General features: G+C 38.2%; 1 protein-coding gene across 6 annotated transcripts in view; it reads right to left on the bottom strand.

Annotated features, from left to right (window-relative positions):
- Ccser1 (coiled-coil serine rich 1) overlaps positions 1-24488 on the bottom strand; it is a 1202904-nt gene that overhangs the window by 863792 nt on the left and 314624 nt on the right. The gene's annotated exons all lie outside the window — the stretch shown is intronic.

Genomic DNA, 24488 nt, shown 5'->3' with positions numbered 1-24488 from the left:
CACCCAAAGCTTCTGATAATGTGATTCGGTTCATCCCAAGCTGGTAGCCAAATGTGGTAGTGTTGACCATTGGCAGTTGTATGAGGGTCACAAAGAATGCAATAGTTTAGGGGTAGTAGAACCTTTCTTTGTAGTTTCAGAGAGCTGCTGTAGCTAGGCAACACATGTGGGAAGTTTGAGGGGGCAAAAGTCCCTCAGATGCCATTGTGGAAGTGGTGAAGATGAAGTACAGGAAAGCTGTCTGCATGCAACTCCGAAGAGGGATGCATACTGCAGACAGCATAAATGGAGGGGCAGGGACAACAAGCCTTTTTATATCACAAAAGGAGGTAGAGAATTTAGGGTTTGCCCTATGGACCTTTAGTCTTGCTTTTACCAGTATTTACTTACTATACACTAATTACTTGCCTTGGAATGGTAATGTATAATCTGTGCCAGTATATGCTGATTGCTTTTTTTTATTGCATAAGGGATTACATTTTAGAGATTTCCTTGAGTCAAATAATAGGCTTTGCACTTTTAAACAGTGCTAAGACTAAGAGATTATGGGGATCAGATATCAATATTAACTGAAAAAAGGAGTATGCGTTTTTGAAGAGAAGATTATATTTCAAGAATTTTTAACACAAACAATGTTATAGGCCTCTTTCACGTACCAGTGAGACTGATATGTATAAAAAGCAAATACATAAATTAAAGAACAAAGAAACTATTATCAATAGTCATTTTTCTGAATTAATATCTATTTGTAAAGTCACATAGAAGAACCAATTATGTAATATCTAGCAACTTATTCTTAATTAGAAATCATTCTCTCAATTAAGACCAATAGAGGCACAAACATTCTCAAGTTCAGGGCTTATAATAACTGTATTTTTTAAAGTTAAAAGAACTAAAATATATATATTAATTTTTCCATTTCTCATGAATAATAAGCTATAATAAGGTAGTTCAAGTGTCAGAAAATGAACCATGAGACTGAAAATATAATTTCATTATAAAAATTATATTTTTATAATTTATTAAAAATTTATGAGCATCTCTATCAGTAGCATAAATTAGTCCATGATGAAATAAATATGATATCTTAATCTTCACAATTAAAATTATCACTCAGAGAATATATCAACTATAAGAGAACAATTTGTGAGATATCTATTTATTTTGTTGAGCAAATGTTGTTTCATTGTACAATTATACTGCCATCATTTAACAACAGACACAGGCAAAATGTCAACCTCCAAAGCTATAAATACTGCAAATCAATTTCTCTAAATCTTACATGAATTTATCTGCAAAGTTATGCTTTAGCTTTCTGACATTTAAAGATGGAATGCAGAGCAAATGTTTTAATAATTCTTCCTGAAAATCCATTAATGTCCATTCCCAATCAAAATGAGAACGGCTCAAATATGAAATTCGCACACGGACGCTGAATTATAGAATGTTTAGAAAAACCTTAAAAATTAAAGATATTGTGAATAGCTAATAATAGGGTTCTGTTTTAGAAAGGCAATAAAACCGTAAAAATCTGAGTATTTGCTGATTTGAGGATTTATTTTTTGTATAATTATATAAGATCAAGGAATTCTATTAAGGAATTTCTCATTACTATAAAAGAAAATACTCAAATTGGAGATGCAGGATCAAACAAATAACAAATACATAAATAAAGTAAAATGAATCTTACTTATACTATTTCTGATTAAAATATTCTCTATGGGAAATAAATTTTTTTAAAGAGCCATTTTTTCTAATTAAACAAATACAATTTAAATATTGCATAAACTACTATATTGAAATAATTGTCCATTATGTCCTTGTTTTTTGGCCTCCTTGTCTATTTTGTACATAGAACATTAAAATGTTCAGGCAAATGTTAAAATAGTGATAGATATATATATATATATATATATGGAGAGAGAGAGAGAGAGAGAGAGAGAGAGAGAGAGAGAGAGAGAGAGAAACCATTAAGCCATTATATCTACTGTTCTTTCCTGGCAAAAGCACCCTCTGCTATGAAAGGCTGATAATAAACAGTATCTGAGAAATGTTACTGTGTTCAATGAACCAAAACTCTACATCTCTGTCAGCTTCTCCCCATTCCAATGTCTACAGTGTACAAAAAAAAAAAAAAAAAAAAAATATCCAGGGCTTATACAATAGACTGGATTCCAATATCTTTTGTTTAGATGATATCACTCCTAACAAAGAGCTATCACTATAAAACCATCAAATAAAAGTACATTTTCTTGGAACTTCATTTTCTTGAGTTTAGATCTCAATTGTCTACATAGTCCAGCTGTGCACTTGGATAGGGTCTTATGCCAGGGGGTTGAACAAATCACTGAGAAACTATGCTATTGCATGTAACAGTTTGTGTTTATCTTTTACTCGTGGACTAGATTTAGCTACAGATTTTTCAGAATTTTATTCATAACATGAATCCTAAATATCCCTAGAGGAAAATAATGCTTACAACACTTTCCCCGTGTATTTGAAAATGCAGTTCTTTTTTCAAATCAGTTATGATTTAGGAAAAATGTATTTTGAAAACTTCTAGTAGCTTCAGAAAAATATTTTTGCTCTTTTATCATGAAACACTAGAAGATATGTAAGTTCCTGAGGCTGACTAAGAGAAAAGAGCCACAGACACTTTCATTTCTGTAGAACCTAGTCAGCTGGGACAAGGAAGCAAAGACCATGATGAAAATTCAAGTATTTTCATAGGAACAGGGGTTAGTAGTTAGTGCTGAGAGGACCTGCAGGGATAGTGAGCTTGTAAGTTCTCTTTCTAACCACTAAACCAAGGGAAGAGGATGGTGTCACTACAAATTAGGGTAGAATTTTAGGTATGTTATAACTAGAATTTTTGTATTATATAGGTAATTCAGAATCACATTTCTTAAAAGAAAATAGACATAAATTTAAATTATGCCATTTCTTAAAACTGTTATCACTTCAGGTATGCTGTGGTCTCTTCTCACAACATAAGTTTCCCTAAGTTTATTTAAATTATGTGTATCTAAGTAAAGCAGTTCAGATCTATTTCACGGCAGAAGTCTCCTTCTATTTACTGACAACACTGACATCTTATCAATAATTACACTAAGCAAGGGAAATTGGGGGCTCTGCACTGTGATGTTCCTGAAGCTAATGCAGGCATCTCTTGTCTGGGCCAACTTCAGTCTGTGTTTCCATATTAGAAATCGTGGTTGTCTGACCCTATGATGTTGCATTCAACAAGAGTTCATCAATAAGTGTAATGGACTTCATTCACAGCTTTTGCTGGTATGTATGCAGCAAATATCGGATATGCCTTCATAAACTATGAATTATTGAAGTTTTAAGTGTGCTCTGAGTCTAACTGAATCTTAGAAATTGAGGGTGGATTTCCTGCAAGTGAACTCAACAATTAATGTCAGAATTAGGGGTCGTTTATGAATGTTCCCTATTATTGTACATAGTAATGAAGACAGTTCTGCTGCATGACCAAAAAGAGGAAGAACTGTTTACCAACACTTATCTAACAGTCAAATCTCAGTGTTTCCCTGTGATAGCTGCCCCTCCCCACATCACATGTGCAGACTTCCCTTGGCCAGATGAAGCCACATAGGTATGTGGACTCAAAAATCTGCAAATCAATGCTAGTCTGCCTTCTGCTTCACTTGGCAAAACTCTTTGTCTAGAACCTAGCTTTACATAGCTTTCTGCCACTGACTGTGAAATTGTGATAGGCACCTTACTATAATAAATACACGGTAAAATACCATCTTCTTTTACAACATCTGAATTAGCACCCAAAGAGGCCCTGCCAGTTTTCATCTCCCATCGTCAGAAATATTTATTAACTATAAAGTTCATTCTAAGGTTATTAAAGTGACCAATTTGGAAATGACTTCAGTTACATACCTAGTAACTTTAAGTAAAATTGAAGACACCTAACAGGGAACTTAAATAATCATAAGATCACAAATTCTATGATCAAACAAATGTTGACTCTATTATATGTCCAAGGTACTGTGGCAAACATCCTTTTAGAAGAGTGACTTGTAATCTGTGATGACAAAACTACCAACTGCCAGACATCCTATGCAGTCTCTTTACACTTACTTATAACCAAAAAAACAAAGAAAACAAACAAACACACACAACAACAACAACTAGGAACGATCAGCCACACAGTTGAAATACTTGTTTTAATTGACTGTTAAAATCACATCCCTAGCTAGAAACAATTATGATTGTGGGCTTCCGTAGTATGCAAGCTTTACCAATGAACACTGTGGTATTCATCTGCTTATTCACAGCCCTTGTTACACAGGAGAGACTGAGTCAGAAATTACACATAACAGGAAGCAGTGTGCTTTTAAGATAGCATCTAGGTTTGTCTGCTCCAAGAAAAGTAAGTATATAAGCATTGCAATTTCTAGGCAATAGAGCAAATGATACCACTATAGAGACATGAACAGATACTCTGGAAATCCTAGCACAAAATGAACACAGACTCTAGTCAATCACTGAATTTACAAATATGTTGCCAGCAAAGGTCAGTGCAAATACATACAAATATTTAAGTGCCCTAAATGCGTATATTTCCATATCTCAAATACAGAAATAAGAAATTTTAAATTAACTATGTGCAAGCATATTTTTAAGATTGAATAATTTAGAAAAATTATTTTCCATAATTTGACACCAACCACAGTCCCAAACACAAAGCAAAAAATAAAAACATTATGGTTACTCACACTGTAAAAATGAGTAACTGTAAAAGGTACTCACACTGTAAAAGACATATAATACTTCTTAAAACCATTTAACTAATGTTTCTTTGGGAATGCGGTGCTCAAAATTGGCTGTTTAAACATAGTGAAACAAATCCATGCTTTTAGTGATTAGTGTTATAGACTTTATTTCACACAATATTATAGTTGAACTTATTCCTGATTTGATCTATTAATTTTGTTAGCAGTTTCTCACAACCAAGAACCTGAATTGACTGCGTCTTCTCTACGTTAAAACAAAATTATGGTGAGCAGGATGCTTTGGGTAGTTTTCCTACTATTGATGCCCTCATTACCCAGGGCAACAGCAAAAAGAATAAAATTCCTGAATCTGGGCAGCTAAGAGTGCATCTCAATTTCTCTCCATGCTGAGTGTTGACTCTGTTTCCATCTACACTACAGAATACATCAGTGAATCTAATGGAACCTGACATTTTGGTGACTATTTCTTTTTCTTTCAATTTGAACAGATAACTGAAAGTCTACCTTGAAAGGCTATTGAAATTGTATGCTTTTAAGTCTGATTTTTTTCCTTTGGACAGTCTGTCCAGCAATAATCAGTATCTTAAATAATTGCTAGCAAAATAGTATTAGTAAAGTATTGAGCTGTAAGACTATAATATTAATGACAGGAATTATGTAATGTATGTAGCTAGCACACTCAAAATCATTAGAATTAGACTGCGAAAAATCCTCTAAATAAGTGATATGATTAAAAAATTAGGTATTAAATTTCACAATATGCATTTTGGATAAACAATGCTTTCACCAAAAGGGCTATTAACATTTAGTCACAATTGTTTTCTATAAACTACTGTCAGAGCCAGTTTTGAAAACAATAAATATTTGTAAGACATCATATAACTAATGATCACACACAGAGTAGTGATTTGAGTGAAAATGGCCCCCATAGGTTCATAGGTACTGGCACTATTAGGAGGTGTGGCATTGTTGGAATGGGTGTGGCCTTGCTGGAGGAAATGTATCACTTTGGGGAGGCTGTCAGGTTTCAGAAGATCAAGCCAGGCTCAGTGACTCTGTTGCTCTTCCGGCTGCCTGCCAATCCAGCTGTAGAACTTTCAGCTACCTCTTCAGCACCATTTATGTATTCATTCTGCCAGCCTTCCCACAATGATGATAATGGACTACACTTCTGAACTATATGTAAGCTAGCCTCAATTAAAGGTTTTCATTTTTGGCATTACTATGGTGTCTTCTAAGCAATAGAAACCCTAAGACATTATGTGTGTGTATCTGTGTCTCTTTGTGTGCGTATGAAATATATGTATTTATATTTACTACATATATTAATATTTATATCAGATATAAATATATTTATATTACATAGGTATATATTTACTACAAAGTATTAGAAAAGAACAAGAGGATGGAGGTTTGCCATTGAGAGAGATGGGTCAAGACCTCTAAAAGACCTTCAGACATGTAAACTTCACTGTATGTGTTTTTGAATTTAATTCACTGGGGTTAGGTAAGCCCTATTGACTCTGTTGTACCATGTTGTATGCTCTGCTGTTACCATCTGTAACAGTGAATAACTGGTCATAAAGTGTATCTGAGCCTGAGCAATGTGAATTTGGGCATATGCTCTTTTGGTCACTCAGCATGCATGCCTCTCCCTTAGATGAGTGAGTACCAGTTCCTCGGCTTTTCTCTTGTTTCCTTCCAAGTTTGATGTCCCACAGCTCAGTGCTTTGTTACCTCACCCCAAGATACTTTGTTTTCACCCTCTGTTGGGAGCCGCCCCCACATTCGCCGTCACAAGATGGCGCTGACATCCTGTGTTCTAAGTGGTAAACAAATAATCTGCGCATGAGCCAAGGGTATTTTATGACTACTTGTACTCTACCTTTCCCGTGAACGTCAGCTCGGCCATGGGCTGCAGCCAATCAGGGAGTGATGCGTCCTAGGCGAAATATAACGCTCCTAAAAAAGGGGACGGGGTTTCCGCCATCGCTCTCTCGCTGGCATCTCTCTGGCTCTGCGCGCCCTGCGCTCGCTCGCTGCCTAAAGATGTAAACAATAGAGCACGCTCTGCGCTTTGGCGCGCCAGAGCTCTGGCTCCTAAAAATATAGAAGGGGCTTTCGTTTTTGGGGCTGGGCGCTGGGCGCTTGCCCTCCTGGCTCCCAAAGATGTAAGCAATAAAGTTTTGCCGCAGAAGATTTTGGTTTGTTGCGTCTTTCCTGGCCTGGCGTGAGAACGCTATTAAGAATTGGTGCTGAAATCCGGGACGAGAAATTCCGGGACGAGAAAAAATCCGGGAAGAAAAAACCCGGGAGGAAACTCGGGACGGGAGTTTCACCGGCGCAGGGAAAATCCCTCATTCCAGAACCAGAACTGCGGGTCGCGGTAATAAAGGTTCCCGTAAAGCAGACTGTTAAGAAGGATTCAACTGCATGAATTCAGAACTTTTCAGCTGGGGAACGGCGGTAACCCGTAAGTATAGCTTTACGAGGTAAGCCTGGCCTTGAACTTTCTAAGGAAATTCAAGACAGTCTATCAGAAGTAAAGTGGAAAATAGCTTTATAAGGTATGTTTGGCCTTGAACTTTCTCTAGTGTTAGAAGCCCTTTTGTTCCTTTTCACATGTTATCAAGTGGTTAAGGCAGGGCGGATTCTGGATGAAGTTCAGGACAATCTATCAGAAGTAAAGCGGGGAGAGAGAATAGGAGCAAAGAAAAAATATGGTTCACAAAATAAGTATACAGGCCTTTCCAAGGGTCTTGAACCTGAGGAAAAGTTTAGGTCAGGTAAGAATACCTGGGGAGAGATTAGAAGGAAGGAGAAGGAAAAAGAAAAGAAAAAAGATCAATTAGAGAAGCCAGTTCTTAGTAGTTCTGAATCAGATGAAAAGGCTATTAGGGCCTGGAAGGCGCTCTCCCGAGCAGGTGAAGCCACTGGACAATAATGACAGAGGCAGGCTCTTGCAGCCTACAAGGTCTTATTGTCCACCCTGGAGTTGTAGATCAGGATTGTAAAGGGGAACTTCAGGTTCTCTGTTCTTGTCCTCAAGTTGTCTTTTCTATATCACAAGGGGACAAAATAGCTCAACTAATAATTTTGCCAAGCCTACATGGCTGTTTTTTCTTCCTCTGGTATTCCTAGAGCTGCCAGAGAGATTGGTTCTACTGAAAATGATTCTGATTACTTAATAATGCCTTTAGATTGTTGTCAAATTTTGTCTACTCACGTAGGGGTAAACCCTCGTGGCGTCAGGCCATTACAGGTCTGACAAATGGATGTCACGCATATTTCCTCCTTTGAGAGAAATCAATATTTACATGTTTAGAAGAAACCCACTTAAAAATGGGATTGTGGTATATACTGATGGATCAAAAACTGGCATAGGTGCCTATGTGGCTAATGGTAAAGTGGTATCCAAACAATATAATGAAAATTCGCCTCAAGTGGTAGAATGTTTAGTGGTTTTAGAAGTTTTAAAAACCTTTTTAGAACCCCTTAATATTGTGTCAGATTCCTGTTATGTGGTTAATGCAGTAAATCTTTTAGAAGTGGCTGGAGTGATTAAGCCTTCCAGTAGAGTTGCCAATATTTTTCAGCAAATACAATTAGTTTTGTTATCTAGAAGATTTCCTGTTTATATTACTCATGTTAGAGCCCATTCAGGCCTACCTGGCCCCATGGCTCTGGGAAATGATTTGGCAGATAAGGCCACTAAAGTGATGGCTGCTGCCCTATCATCCCCGGTAGAGGCTGCAAAAAATTTTCATAACAATTTTCATGTGACGGCTGAAACATTACGCAGTCGTTTCTCCTTGACAAGAAAAGAAGCCCGTGACATTGTTACTCAATGTCAAAGCTGCTGTGAGTTCTTGCCAGTTCCTCATGTGGGAATTAACCCACGCGGTATTCGACCTCTACAGGTCTGGCAAATGGATGTTACACATGTTTCTTCCTTTGGAAAACTTCAATATCTCCATGTGTCCATTGACACATGTTCTGGCATCATGTTTGCTTCTCCGTTAACCGGAGAAAAAGCCTCACATGTGATTCAACATTGTCTTGAGGCATGGAGTGCTTGGGGGAAACCCAGACTCCTTAAGACTGATAATGGACCAGCTTATACGTCTCAAAAATTCCAGCAGTTCTGCCGTCAGATGGATGTTACCCACCTGACTGGACTTCCATACAACCCTCAAGGACAGGGTATTGTTGAGCGTGCGCATCGCACCCTCAAAGCCTATCTTATAAAACAGAAGAGGGGAACTTTTGAGGAGACTGTACCCCGAGCACCAAGAGTGTCTGTGTCTTTGGCACTCTTTACACTCAATTTTTTAAATATTGATGCTCATGGCCATACTGCGGCTGAACGTCATTGTACAGAGCCAGATAGGCCCAATGAGATGGTTAAATGGAAAAATGTCCTTGATAATAAATGGTATGGCCCGGATCCTATTTTGATAAGATCCAGGGGAGCTATCTGTGTTTTCCCACAGAATGAAGACAACCCATTTTGGATACCAGAAAGACTCACCCGAAAAATCCAGACTGACCAAGGGAATACTGATGTCCCTCGTCTTGGTGATGTCCAGGGCGTCAATAATAAAGAGAGAGCAGCGTTGGGGGATAATGTCGATATTTCCACTCCCAATGACGGTGATGTATAATGCTCAAGTATTCTCCTGCTTTTTTACCACTAACTGGGAACTGGGTTTGGCCTTGATTCAGACAGTCTTGGCTCTGTCTGGACAGGTCCAGACGACTGACACCATTAACACTTTGTCAGCCTCAGTGACTACAGTCATAGATGAACAGGCCTCAGCTAATGTCAAGATACAGAGAGGTCTCATGCTGGTTAATCAACTCATAGATCTTGTCCAGATACAACTAGATGTATTATGACAAATAACTCAGCTGGGGTGTAAACAAAAGTTTCCGAGATTGTGTGTTACTTCCATTCAGTATGAGAAATTTACTAGGACAGCTAATTTGTCAAAAAGTCTTTTTCAGTATATGTTACAGAATTGGACGGCTGAATTTGAACAGATCCTTCGGGAATTGAGACTTCAGGTCAACTCCACGCGCTTGGACCTGTCCCTGACCAAAGGATTACCCAATTAGATCTCCTCAGCATTTTCCTTCTTTAAAGAATGGGTGGGATTAATATTATTTGGAGATACACTTTGCTGTGGATTAGTGTTGCTTCTTTGATTGGTCTGTAAGCTTAAGGCCTAAACTAGGAGAGACAAGGTGGTTATTGCCCAGGCGCTTGCAGCTCTAGAACATGGTGCTCCCCCTGATATATGGTTATCTATGCTTAGGCAATAGGTCGCTGGCCACTCAGCTCTTATATCCCACGAGGCTAGTCTCATTGCACGGGATAGAGTGAGTGTGCTTCAGCAGCCCGAGAGAGTTGCACGGCTAAGCACTGCAGTAGAAAGGCTCTGCGGCATATATGAGCCTATTCTAGGGAGATACGTCATCTTTCAAGAAGGTTGAGTGTCCAAGTGTCCTTCTCTCCAGGCAAAACGACACGGGAGCAGGTCAGGGTTGCTCTGGGTAAAAGCCTGTGAGCCTAAGAGCTAATCCTGTACATGGCTCCTTTACCTACACACTGGGGATTTGACCTCTATCTCCACTCTCATTAATATGGGTGGCCTATTTGCTCTTATTAAAAGGAAAGGGGGAGATGTTGGGAGCCGCCCCCACATTCGCCGTCACAAGATGGCGCTGACATCCTGTGTTCTAAGTGGTAAACAAATAATCTGCGCATGAGCCAAGGGTATTTTATGACTACTTGTACTCTACCTTTCCCGTGAACGTCAGCTCGGCCATGGGCTGCAGCCAATCAGGGAGTGATGCGTCCTAGGCGAAATATAACGCTCCTAAAAAAGGGGACGGGGTTTCCGCCATCGCTCTCTCGCTGGCATCTCTCTGGCTCTGCGCGCCCTGCGCTCGCTCGCTGCCTAAAGATGTAAACAATAGAGCACGCTCTGCGCTTTGGCGCGCCGGAGCTCTGGCTCCTAAAAATATAGAAGGGGCTTTCGTTTTTGGGGCTGGGCGCTGGGCGCTTGCCCTCCTGGCTCCCAAAGATGTAAGCAATAAAGTTTTGCCGCAGAAGATTTTGGTTTGTTGCGTCTTTCCTGGCCGGGCGTGAGAACGCGATTAAGAACCCTCCATGCTTTCTCTTTCCTTAACTTGCTACAAGTAGAGAGTTACTATAACTATTAAAGTGATGAATTATAAATGTCAGAATTTCAAGCAGTAAAGATTGAACGTATTAGAAGATTGAATAAAGTGTACTTCATAGGTTGAGCTTCTATTATGCATCACTATATCTGAATCAAAGAACAGCAGAAGTTTATTTCTGCCTTATGAAATGCTAGCCACCTAGTATATTTGACAAACTATTGTTAGTATACAAAAAATACGTATAATTTTCAAGATGAATTTGTGACTGCATCCATTTAACAGACATCAGATATGGAGAGAAAGGCTTATAATAACTATACAGCTTGCCTCAGGCTCAAGGTCAGACTTAGTTGTGGAGATCCATGTATGGTATTTTCTTACAGACTCTCTGCTTTGATATCAGCAGCTTCACTTTACAAACTATGTCTAAAAGTTAATATTAATATAGGCAGTTTTAAATAGTCTGTGAGACAAACAAAGAGGCTGATAAACAGATTGAAATTGTTGGAATGAGGAAATACTGATCCTCGTACAATAATATTCTCAGATCAACTGTTGTACAGTATTTTCTAAAAGATCTTCATTACAATTGTAATAGTCTTCATTTCATTAACTCTGAGGACTTGTAGCATGGGAAATGAATTTCTGTGCATGTTTGAAAATAATAACAAAGCCTATGGCAATAGCTGCCTTTTGCCATATATGTATTCACTTTTTAACTTCTATGGAAATGACTTTCATTGGTCTATTATTCATGGAAAGTCTTCCTATATAGTCAAAACTTTATTACATAATACTGCAATTATTTAGGAGCACATGTCATGCTTTTTACTTCAGTCTTAAAATCATAAAACAGAATATTGGAAGATGACTACTACAAATAGAAGAGCTTATCCCAATATTCACTGCAGATCTTTCCTCTCAAGGGGTAATGGAGAGAGTTGTGAAGGAGAAGGTAGAAAAATAAGAGGAAAAAAGTGAGAGTAAGAAGGAGAGGAGGAAAGGAAAAACATACATGCAGGCACATATAAATACAGGTCTGTTAGCAAAGACCTATAAAGCCAATATTCAGAAGTCTAAGGGAAATGAATTGTTAAGCTCAAGGCCAGGCTAGAAGGGCTATATAAATAAGATATATAGGATTGGAAAAGGAAGATATTTTGTTTTTTAAAAAAGTGCCTAAAATATTAAACATAAATTGTAGTTACTGATACTTAAGCTAAATAAAAGTTTACTGCTGTGTACATCTTTAATCCTAGTACTTGGAAGGCAGTGGTAGTTGGTATCTGTGACTTTAAGAACAGTCTGATCTACAAAGTGAGTTCCAGGACAGTCAAAAATGTTAAGCAGTAAAACTCTGCTTCAAAACAAACAAACAAACAAACAAAATAACCCACTGTCATCATTTAATGTTAAGATTAATTTCAGTGTGAGTTGTAAATAAGCTTATCTAGAGTACTGACCATTTGCTGCTTACATCTATACTCAAATATATGTTCAATTTAACATTAATGAAATATAAGTGATTTTTCAAAATTCATAAATGATCAGATTTCATCAATGTTTCTCACAAAGTAAGAATGATCAACAGGGTCTTTGGGTAGTTCAGGTTGGCCTCAAGCTAATGACCTCCTTTGTTAAGTTTCCATGGTTACAGCATCACGTTTGTACCACCAAAGACATCTTATATTATTGTTTCATTTATTCCTCAACTTTCCATACCCAGAACTAGATAATCTGTTTTATAATTAGCAATATATAGCAAATCAAATATTACTTTAGCAGACAAGTTTACCCTCTTAAATATTAATATTATTTAATTTTAATGAATGTTTTAAAATTACAAATAAACTTGCTCTATGTTTTCCTGTAAGTATAATATAAATTTACATTGTTTTTTTGTTCTGCCCTAAATTTTGTCAATAGAAAAAAGTATTCATAAACTAAGTAAGATATTTATCTAGCAACGATGTGCATGTAAAATTTTATTCCATTTAATTATTTCATTTCTGTTATATATAAAAAAACAGATGGCAATGTAGACAGTATAACAAAAAATAAAATAAGAATACCAGTGAAAGGAATGATTTATTGCATTCTACAAAGTCCTCATTACCACATTTCACATTATGACTGTTATATCATTTCATTATTCCTAGAGAAAAAAATTAATTCTCTGTAGAGACACTCCGGGGATTTCATAAGATAAATATTTCAAAGATTTCAATTATGGAACAGGGGAATAATCCATCAATGAATTTTGTTTCATAGGCGTGGTAAAAAAAAACAAAACAAAACATTATTTGAAATAAGACAATAGGCAGTCTGACCCAAAAGCCGATATATGCTAACATTGGTGCAGCATGCACTTAGCCTGAATTATTGGAAAAGCCAATTAGAGAAAAGGCAAACCATCACAGCCAGACATTAAAGCCACTCATCAAACCTTTCAAGTCAATGCTATTCAGTGGATATCCAGGGTGGCTAAAGTCAGCAGCAACACTGTGTCTAAGAAGCTAGAAATCTAACTCTGTGTTTTAAGCAAAAAGTTAGAAAATAAAACTCTAGGTGTATTCTTTGAGCACAATCTAAAGACTGAATCTCCAAACCATACCACAGGGAAATAGAAAGAGCAAATTCAAGTGCATCTTCCTTTCCTGTTCTTCTGCAGAGACTCTCTGAACAAGATGCCAGAGAAAACGAGGGAGGGAGGACTTACAAGAGGAATAAGAAGTAGACAATCTACCAAATACTTAAAATTAATGAAATATGCCAATGTAAATTTGTGCAGGGATTACTGGGAAGATGTTTCAAACTAAAAGCAATTAAAAGGTCACATTCCATTTAAACTTCAGGCACAACCTAAATGCCAATAAGGTTTGAAGAGTTAGAAGCAATATGTAGCTGAATTCCTCTAAACTACTAACTCATATAAGATAAAAAAAAAAAATGAAGAGAGCAAAAATTACCACATAGCTATTGGTGATGGGAAAGAAAGAAATGTAAAGAAAATATAGGATGTGACAGAACAAGAAGGAAAACCATACAGTTATAGCTTGCAGTGCCTTCCATTGACATAGCTGTGTAGTGCTCACTGTACAAGCACAAACCATGCTGTGTGAAGTGCTACATCACCTAAGGGAGAAGTAAGAGAAGTTCTTAATGAGATGTTGCAGAAATGTCAGAAACAGAATCCACAAAAATCAACCATAAAGAACTCTACCACAAAGTGGATGAAAGGTTGTAAATAAGAACACATATGGAATTAAATATTCTCAGACCATGATATAGTTGTGCATGAGAAAACATCATGAATCAGAAATTATGGAGGGGAAAGTGGAAAGGGGGATAACATTTGAAATGTAAATAAATAAAATCACCAATAAAAATGAAAAAAAAGACATAGAAATGAATAATATTCAAAACCAAATATTGAAAGAAAAAAGTAAGTGGGAAAAGAGACCATTGCCCTCAGGAAACAGGGAGAAAAGAATCAGAAAATTAATAAAAAAAAATAGATATTCAGAATACAATGGACATAGTCAGTTCCAGCAATGAGTTCAAAACCCTGGTCAAAGTTAAGGCACAGAGCTCCTGCCAGGCAGATTTTAGTCAAGAGGATCAGTCCATGGCATCCAGACCATCATGTCGTAATCTTTTCTCTATAAAAGAGGGGTGTGGTTAGCACCAAGAATGAATGAAAGAAACAAAGAAAGCATAGTATATGGAAGACAGAAAAGAAAGGTGGGTTTTTTTCTTTCATGTCCCAACAAAGCTGGCCTAGTGTGGAGAGCCACAATAACATTTACCATGTTAGGATGGCGCTGGCTCCGCAGTACCTTATGCCACCTAAACAAAGAACAAGCTATATGCGCATGTGCTAAAAGCAAAAACCCACCAAAAGTCACCAGCCCATTTCCGGGGCACCGGTTCATCCCCCAGGGCACTAGCCCAACCCCTGGGGCGTTTAGCCTATCCCTAGGGTGCATGAGATTCTTGGCTGTAGCTACCAGTCCTAGTTTAGACACGTCACCAAAAAGTATTTAAGCCACACACTTTCTGAGTCTTCTTTGTCTACCTCAATATGTTATGAAGTAAAGTTAACCACAGAAGAATCTGGCGTCCTGTGTCTGTTTCTGCTGGCAGGAACAGGCTCGGGATAGCCTAGATTTGTGGATTGAGAAACAATTATGCAATGCTGCTGGGAATGTAAACTAGTACAGCATCTATGGAAATCAGTGTGGTGATTCCTCCAAAATCTAAAGCTGCATGGACAACATTATCCAGATATACTACTTTTGACCATATACCCAAAGGACTCCTGTATCTTATTCCAAAGATACTTGTTCACTCATGGTCACAGACGCTCAGTTAGCAATCACCAAGATAGAGAATCAGCCTAGAAGTTCATCAACTGATGATTGGATGAGTAAAATGTGGTATATAGACACAATGAAGTAATATTCAGCTGTTTAAATTTTATATTTTTCAAATAAATGGCAGGAACTAGAAATAGTCACCCTGAGTGAGTGAGGTAGCCAAGAAAGGCAAATATTACATGTTCCTTTATCTGTGTATATATTATTTTGATATTTAGATATTTTATTTCATTTGGAATGCACTCAGAGGTTAAGAAAATTATAAGGAGCCACAAAGAAGCAGAACATCTTTTCAGGAAGGAGATAGAGAATACAGACCTATAAAGAGGAAAGGAGAAATAATGGAACAGGATTAATTGGGAGGGGGGTGGAGGCCTAAAATTAAGGAGAAAATATGGGAAGGGTTAGTTAACACTAAAGAGTCTTTGAAAAGATTATATGAGAAAAGGAACCTACTGCATAAGCTTCCTAAAATATATACATAATCCATCTATAAAAAGAGTTTAAATGCAGTTACCCCATAACAAGGATACAGTACCCCAACTAAGCACCATATGCTAGCAAAAACAAAGCAAAAGGGTAGTATCAGAAATACGGTACCTATTCGCATTGGTAGTCAGTAGGGTACCATAGAACATGCCTACTCAAAAAAAGAAAAAAATTCAGTCTATTGTCAGTGCCCTATGCTTCTATCTAAACTTGATGGAGAGGTGTTGTTGCTGAAGATACCACATAGTGGAGACATAGAACATAGAGAAATCAAACTGATAAGGGATTAGAAACTTCACCCTTATTGGCTACCTTTCGTGGTACTGAAATGTCCTATACACCCTCCTCTTTGTAGATCGAACAAAAGGAAACATTGATCCTATCCCATTGGGGAGCATTGAGCTATAGTAATTACAGACCTGGCAAAATATGCCCACTAGTGATACAGTAGAACAAATGTACCAGAGCAGCTACCTTCTTTCTTAATTGCTGAGAAGAAAGCCATATTGCTAAGAATCTGTGGTCAGATAGGTTGTAGACTACAAGGAAATTTCAGTACTCATTCATATTCTGCTAAATGAATATAATGGTTAAAAGAATCGTAATGACTCATTGTGATACCTATAGTAAATCTTTTACGTGTCATCAGAGATGCTTATTCTTGAAGTATATAGTAATTAACAACAGGACCTATAACTGGTCAATGATTAGAGGATATAAGAGTTGGGTATGTTCAGGCCTGAAAGGGATATCCTTTTTACACCTCTGACCCCAAGACTCGGGGATCATTGTAAAGTAAGGGGCAGAAAGATAAGAGCTAGAGATGGCGGATAATGACAACTAAATTGTATTTTCAGGACACCACATGGAATTGGCACATATGAGTTCACAGTAACTGAGACAGCATGCACAGAGAATGAACAAAATCAATCCAGAAAAGATACCAACATGGAGGTAGTTTTGTGGCATAAAGTCCTTCTCAAGCTGAAGGGCTTTTGGTATTTGTTGGTATTGGAAGACAGAGAACCATTTTCTATAAGACTGTGATCGGAATAGGTAGGCTACTTTAAGAGGCAGGCCCCTTTCTCTAGATTATATGGTCAAAACAAAATGGACTTATGAGTTAGAAGAAAAAAAAAAGCAGCAACAGGAAGTTGGATGGGTAGTACTGAAGTAGATTTGGGCAATGTTGGGGAAGGAGGGGTGAATATGATCAAAATACATTGTATGAAATTCTCAAATAATTTATAAATATACTAATTTTTAAAAATATAGCAAGGCAATGAGACAACAAAAATTAAGGATAAAAGGATGACTGTATTATACATTTTAAAGTGGCTCTTATAGAAAAATATGTTTAGAAAAATTATTCTGGAATATACCCTTTGAGATTAAACAGTCTTCAAGTCTATCGTGTGTAAGTGTGAAATAATTAGAAATGGAAAAATAATTAGATTGCTAACAGAGATTAAAAAAAAAAAAAAAGCACTATCTCAAGGCAACCAGAAACCAAAAGAACTCAGGATGATGAATAAAAAGAGTTTCAAACTTACACGGACAATGGTCCTTCTGCTCTAGTCAGACCTCTCAAAGCACACACTACAGATGTGTTTGTCTCAGAGCTATTGATGCACCAACCAATGAAAGAAGACAATAGGGAGAGAGAAGACTTAGAATGAAAGAACATCAATAACAGTGGTGGTAATTAACCCAGATGTTCAATTTCCACATCAATGGACTCACTTCCTATTAAGTCTAAGCTTTCTACTCATTCTAGGGAAATCAAGGTCAAAGCAGAGATTCCAAGCACACAGCCAAGCCCACAGTTGACAAAGTTTAGTAGCAAATAGCCCCAAGAGTCAGCCAGAAGAGAATAAAGAAAGGACCAACCCAGTGAGGTGGCTTCAGCGTGGTCACCTGAGGTATGAGCATGTGTTGCTCAATTAGAGTCTACCTTCTTGAACTTCCAGCTGTTAAGCAAAGAGTTACAGATATTCATACTGATCAAAAAGCTTTCCATCGAAAGGAGACACTTCAGGTAGATTTAGGACTAGTATGTAATGCATCATGTTGTACCACAATGTGTCATATGAAAATATATCCGTCCGGGACTCCGCCGAACTTAGGAAATTAGTCTGAACAGGTGAGAGGGTGCACCACAGAACTGGACAGCTTCTGGGAGAGGCAGAGGCGCAGAGCCGCTGAGGCAGCACCCTTTTCGGGCTGTAGACAGCCGGCCACCCTCCCGACCAGAGGACAGGTGTCCGCCTGGCTCGGAAGGCCTCAGCCTCAGGAGCAGCGGTCACCATCTTGGTTCTGGGACTCCACCGAACTTAGGAACTTAGTCTGCACAGGTGAGAGTATGCACCACAGAAGCTGACAGCTTCTGGGACCTGCCAAAGCAACACAGCTTCTGGGAAAGGTCCTGTTTTGGGCCTTCTTCTTCGGCCAGGAGGAGGTCCAAACACAAGATATCTGCACACCTTCCCTGTAAGAGGAGAGCTTGCCAGCAAAGAGTGCTCTGAGCACTGAAACTCAGAGGAGAGAGTCTCTCTCCCAGGTCTGCTGATAGACGGTTACAGAATCACCAGAAGAACAATCTCTAAACAGAGTCAATTATAACAACTAACTCCAGAGATTACCAGATGGCAAAAGGTAAACGTAGGAATCTTACTAACAGGAACCAAGAACACTCACCATCATCAGAAACCAGCACTCCCACTTTGCCCAGTCCAGGGCACCCCAACACACCCGAAATCCTAGACCCAGATTTAAAAGCATATCTCATGATGATGGTAGAGGACATCAAGAAGGACTTAAATAACTCACTTAAAGAAATACAGGAGAACACTGCTAAAGAGTTACAAGTCCTTAAAGAAAAACAGGAAAACACAATCAAACAGGTAAAAGTCCTTACAAAAATAGAAGAAAACAAATCCAAACAGGTGATGGAAATGAACAAAACCATACTAGACCTAAAAAGGGAAGCAGACACAATAAAGAAAACACAAAGTAAGGCAACACTGGAGATGGAAACCCTAGGAAAGAAATCTGGAACCATAGATTCGAGCATCAGCAACAGAATACAAGAGATGGAAGAGAGAATATCAGGTGCAGAAGATTCCATAGAGAACATCGGCACAACAATCAAAGAAAATGGAAAATGCAAAAAGATCCTAACTCAAAATATCCAGGAAATCCAGGACACAATGAGAAGACCAAACCTACGTATAATAGGGGTGGATGAGAATGAAGATTTTCAACTCAAAGGACCAGCAAATATCTTCAACAAAATTATTGAAGAAAACTTCCCAAATCTAAAGAAAGAGATGCCCATGAACATACAAGAAGCATACAGAACTCCAAATAGACTGGATCAGAAAAGAAATTCTTCCCGGCACATAATAATCAGAACAACAAATGCACTAAATAAAGATAGAATACTAAAAGCAGTAAGGGAAAAAGGTCAAGTAACTTATAAAGGCAAGCCAATCAGAATTACACCAGATTTTTCACCAGAGACTATGAAAGCCAGAAGAGCCTGGACAGATGTTATACAGACACTAAGAGAACACAAATTCCAGCCCAGGCTACTATACCCAGCCAAACTCTCAATTACCATAGATGGAGAAACCAAAGTATTCCACGACAAAACCAAATTTACACATTACCTTTCCACAAATCCAGCCCTTCAAAGGATAATAACTGAAAAAAACCAATACAAGGACGGGAAACTTGCCCAAGAAAAAACAAGAAGGTAATCCCTCAACAAACCTAATAGAAGACAGCCACAAGAACAGAATGCCAACTTTAACAACAAAAATAAGAGGAACCAACAATTACTTTTCCTTAATATCTCTTAATATTAATGGACTCAATTCCCCAATAAAAAGACATAGACTAACAGACTGGCTACACAAACAGGACCCAACATTCTGCTGCTTACAGGAAACCCATCTCAGGGAAAAAGACAGACACTACCTCAGAGTGAAAGGCTGGGAAACAATTTTCCAAGCAAATGGACTGAAGAAACAAGCTGGAGTAGCCATTCTAATATCAGATAAAATCGACTTCCAACCCAAAGTTATCAAAAAAGACAAGGAGGGACACTTCATACTCATCAAAGGTAAAATCCTCCAAGAGGAACTCTCAATTCTGAATATCTACGCTCCAAATGCAAGGGCAGCCACATTCATTAAAGACACTTTAGTAAAGCTCAAAGCACACATTGCACCTCACACAATAATAGTGGGAGACTTCAACACACCACTTTCATCAAGGGACAGATCGTGGAAACAGAAACTAAACAGGGACACAGTGAAACTCACAGAAGTTATGAAACAAATGGACCTGACAGATATCTACAGAACATTTTATCCTAAAACAAAAGGATATACCTTCTTCTCAGCACCTCACGGGACCTTCTCCAAAATTGACCATATAATTGGTCACAAAACAGGCCTCAACAGATACAAAAATATTGAAATTGTCTCTGTAACTCCTTCCAAGGGTGTTTTGTTCCCACTTCTAAGGAGGGGCATAGTGTCCACACTTCAGTCTTCATTTTTCTTGAGTTTCATGTGTTTAGGAAATTGTATCTTATATCTTGGGTATCCTAGGTTTTGGGCTAATATCCACTTATCAGTGAGTTACAGAGACAAAGTTAGGAGCTGAGATGAAAGGATGGACCATGTAGAGACTGCCATATCCAGGGATCCACCCCATAATCAGCATCCAAACGCTGACACCATTGCATACACTAGCAAGATTTTATTGAAAGGACCCAGATGTAGCTGTCTCTTGTGAGACTGTGCCGGGGCCTAGCAAACACAGAAGTGGATGCTCACAGTCAGCTAATGGATGGATCACAGGGCTCCCAATGGAGGAGCTAGAGAAAGTACCCAAGGAGCTAAAGGGATCTGCAACCCTATAGGTGGATCAACATTATGATCTAACCAGTACCCCGGAGCTCTTGACTCTAGCTGCATATGTATCAAAAGATGGCCTAGTCAGCCATCACTGGAAAGAGAGGCCCATTGGACACGCAAACTTTATATGCCCCAGAACAGGGGAACGCCAGGGCCAAAAAGGGGGAGTGGGCGGGTAGGGGAGTGGGGATGGGTGGGTATGGGGGACTTTTGGTATAGCATTGGAAATGTAAATGAGCTAAATACCTAATAAAAATGGAAAGGAAAAAAATAATAATAAATATAAATATTTCTAAGTCAAAAAAAAAATATTGAAATTGTCCCATGTATCCTATCAGACCACCATGGCCTAAGACTGATCTTCAATAACAACATAAATAATGCAAAGCCAACATTCACGTGGAAACTGAACAACACTCTTCTCAATGATACCTTGGTCAAGGAAGGAATAAAGAAAGAAATTAAAGACTTTTTAGAGTTTAATGAAAATGAAGCCACAACGTACCCAAACCTTTGGGACACAATGAAAGCATTTCTAAGAGGGAAACTCATAGCTCTGAGTGCCTCCAAGAAGAAACGGGAGAGAGCACATACTAGCAGCTTGACAACACATCTAAAAGCTCTAGAAAAAAAGGAAGCAAATTCACCCAAGAGGAGTAGACGGCAGGAAATAATCAAACTCAGGGGTGAAATCAACCAAGTGGAAACAAGAAGAACCATTCAAAGAATTAACCAAACGAGGAGTTGGCTCTTTGAGAAAATCAACAAGATAGATAAACCCTTAGCTAGACTCACTAGAGGGCACAGAGACAAAATCCTAATTAACAAAATCAGAACTGAAAATGGAGACATAACAACAGATCCTGAAGAAATCCAAAACACCATCAGATCCTTCTACAAAAGGCTATACTCAACAAAACTGGAAAACCTGGACGAAATGGACAAATTTCTGGACAGATAACAGGTACCAAAGTTGAATCATGATCAAGTTGACCTTCTAAACAGTCCCATATCCCCTAAAGAAATAGAAGCAGTTATAAATAGTCTCCCAGCCAAAAAAAGCCCAGGACCAGACTGGCTTAGTGCAGAGTTCTATCAGACCTTCAAAGAAGATCTAATTCCAGTTCTGCACAAACTTTTTCACAAAATAGAAGTAGAAGGTACTCTACCCAACTCATTTTATGAAGCCACTATTACTCTGATACCTAAACCACAGAAAGATCCAACAAAGATAGAGAACTTCAGACCAATTTCTCTTATGAATATCGATGCAAAAATCCTCAATTAAATTCTCGCCAACCGAATCCAAGAACACATTAAAGCAATCATCCATCCTGACCAAGTAGGTTTTATTCCAGGGATGCAGGGATGGTTTAATATACGAAAATCCATCAATGTAATCCACTATATAAACAAACTCAAAGACAAAAACCACATGATCATCTCGTTAGATGCAGAAAAAACATTTGAAAAGATCCAACACCTATTCATGATAAAAGTTCTGGAAAGATCAGGAATTCAAGGCCCATACCTAAACATGATAAAAGCAATCTACAGCAAACCAGTAGCCAACATCAAAGTAAATGGAGAGAAGCTGGAAGCAATCCCACTAAAATCAGGGACTAGACAAGGCTGCCACTTTCTCCCTACCTCTTCAACATAGTACTTGAAGTATTAGCCAGAGCAATTCGACAACAAAAGGAGATCAAGGGGATACAAATTGGAAAGGAGGAAGTCAAAATATCACTTTTTGCAGATGATATGATAGTATATATAAGTGACCCTAAAAATTCCACCAGAGAACTCCTAAACCTGATAAACAGCTTCGGTGAAGTAGCTGGATATAAAATTAACTCAAACAAGTCAATGGCCTTTCTATACACAAAGAATAAACAGGCTGGGAAAGAAATTAGGGAAACAACACCCTTCTCAATAGTCACAAATAATATAAAATATCTCGGCGTGACTCTAACTAAGGAAGTGAAAGATCTGTATGATAAAAACTTCAAGTCTCTAAAGAAAGAAATTAAAGAAGATCTCAGAACATGGAAAGATCTCCCATGCTCATGGATTGGCAGGATCAACATTGTAAAAATGGCTATCTTGCCAAAAGCAATCTACAGATTCAATGCAATCCCCATCAAAATTCCAACTCAATTCTTCAACGAATTAGAAGGAGCAATTTGCAAATTCATCTGGAATAACAAAAAACCTAGGATAGCAAAAACTCTTCTCAAGGATAAAAGAACCTCTGGTGGAATCACCATGCCTGACCTAAAGCTTTACTACAGAGCAATTGTGGTAAAAACTGCATGGTACTGGTATAGAGACAGACAAGTAGACCAATGGAATAGAATTGAAGACCCAGAAATGAACCCACACACCTATGGTCACTTGATCTTCGACAAGGGAGCTAAAACCATCCAGTGGAAGAAAGACAGCATTTTCAACAATTGGTGCTGGCACAACTGGTTGTTATCCTGTAGAAGAATGTGAATCGATCCATACTTATCTCCTTGTACTAAGGTCAAATCTAAATGGATCAAAGAACTTCACATAAAACCAGAGACACTGAAACTTATAGAGGAGAAAGTGGGGAAAAGCCTTGAAGATATGGGCACAGGGGAAAAATTCCTGAACAGAACAGCAATGGCTTGTGCTGTAAGATCGAGAATTGACAAATGGGACCTAATGAAATTCCAAAGTTTCTGCAAGGCAAAAGACACCGTCAATAAGACAAAGAGACCACCAACAGATTGGGAAAGGATCTTTACCTATCCTAAATCAGATAGGGGACTAATATCCAACATATATAAAGAACTCAAGAAGATGGACTTCAGAAAATCAAATAACCCCATTAAAAAATGGGGCTCAGAACTGAACAAAGAATTCTCACCTGAGGAATACTGAATGGCAGAGAAGCACCTGAAAAAATGTTCAACATCCTTAATCATCAGGGAAATGCAAATCAAAACAACCCTGAGATTCCACCTCACACCAGTCAGAATGTCTAAGATCAAAAATTCAGGTGACAGCAGATGCTGTCGAGGATGTGGAGAAAGAGGAACACTCCTCCATTGTTGGTGGGATTGCAGGCTTGTACAACCACTCTGGAGATCCTTCTGGCCGTTCCTCAGAAAATTGGACATAGTACTACCGGAGGATCCAGCAATACCTCTCCTGGGCATATATCCAGAAGATGCCCCAACTGGTAAGAAGGACACATGCTCTACTATGTTCATAGTAGCCTTATTTATAATAGCCAGAAGCTGGAAAGAACCCAGATGCCCCTCAACAGAGGATTGGATACAGAAAATGTGGTACATCTACACAATGGAGTACTACTCAGCTATTAAAAAGAATGAATTTATGAACTTCCTAGCCAAATGGATGGATCTGGAGGGCATCATCCTGAGTGAGGTAACACATTCACAAAGGAACTCACACAATATGTACTCACTGATAAGTGGATATTAGCCCAGAAACTTAGGATACACAAGATATAAGATACAATTTACTAAACACATTAAATTCAAGAGAACGAAGACCAAAGTGTGGACACTTTGCCCCTTCTTAGAATAGGAAACAAAACACCCGTGGAAGGAGTTACAGAGACAAAATTTGGAGCTGTGAGGAAAGGATGGACCATCTAGTGATTGCCATATCGAAATCCATCCCATGATCTGCTTCTAAACGCTGACACCATTGCATACACTAGCAAGATTTTGCTGAAA

Source organism: Mus musculus, chromosome 6, assembly GCF_000001635.26.
Source record: "Mus musculus strain C57BL/6J chromosome 6, GRCm38.p6 C57BL/6J".
Taxonomy (NCBI): domain Eukaryota; kingdom Metazoa; phylum Chordata; class Mammalia; order Rodentia; family Muridae; genus Mus; species Mus musculus.
This window is presented reverse-complemented; position numbering and strand designations above follow the sequence as displayed.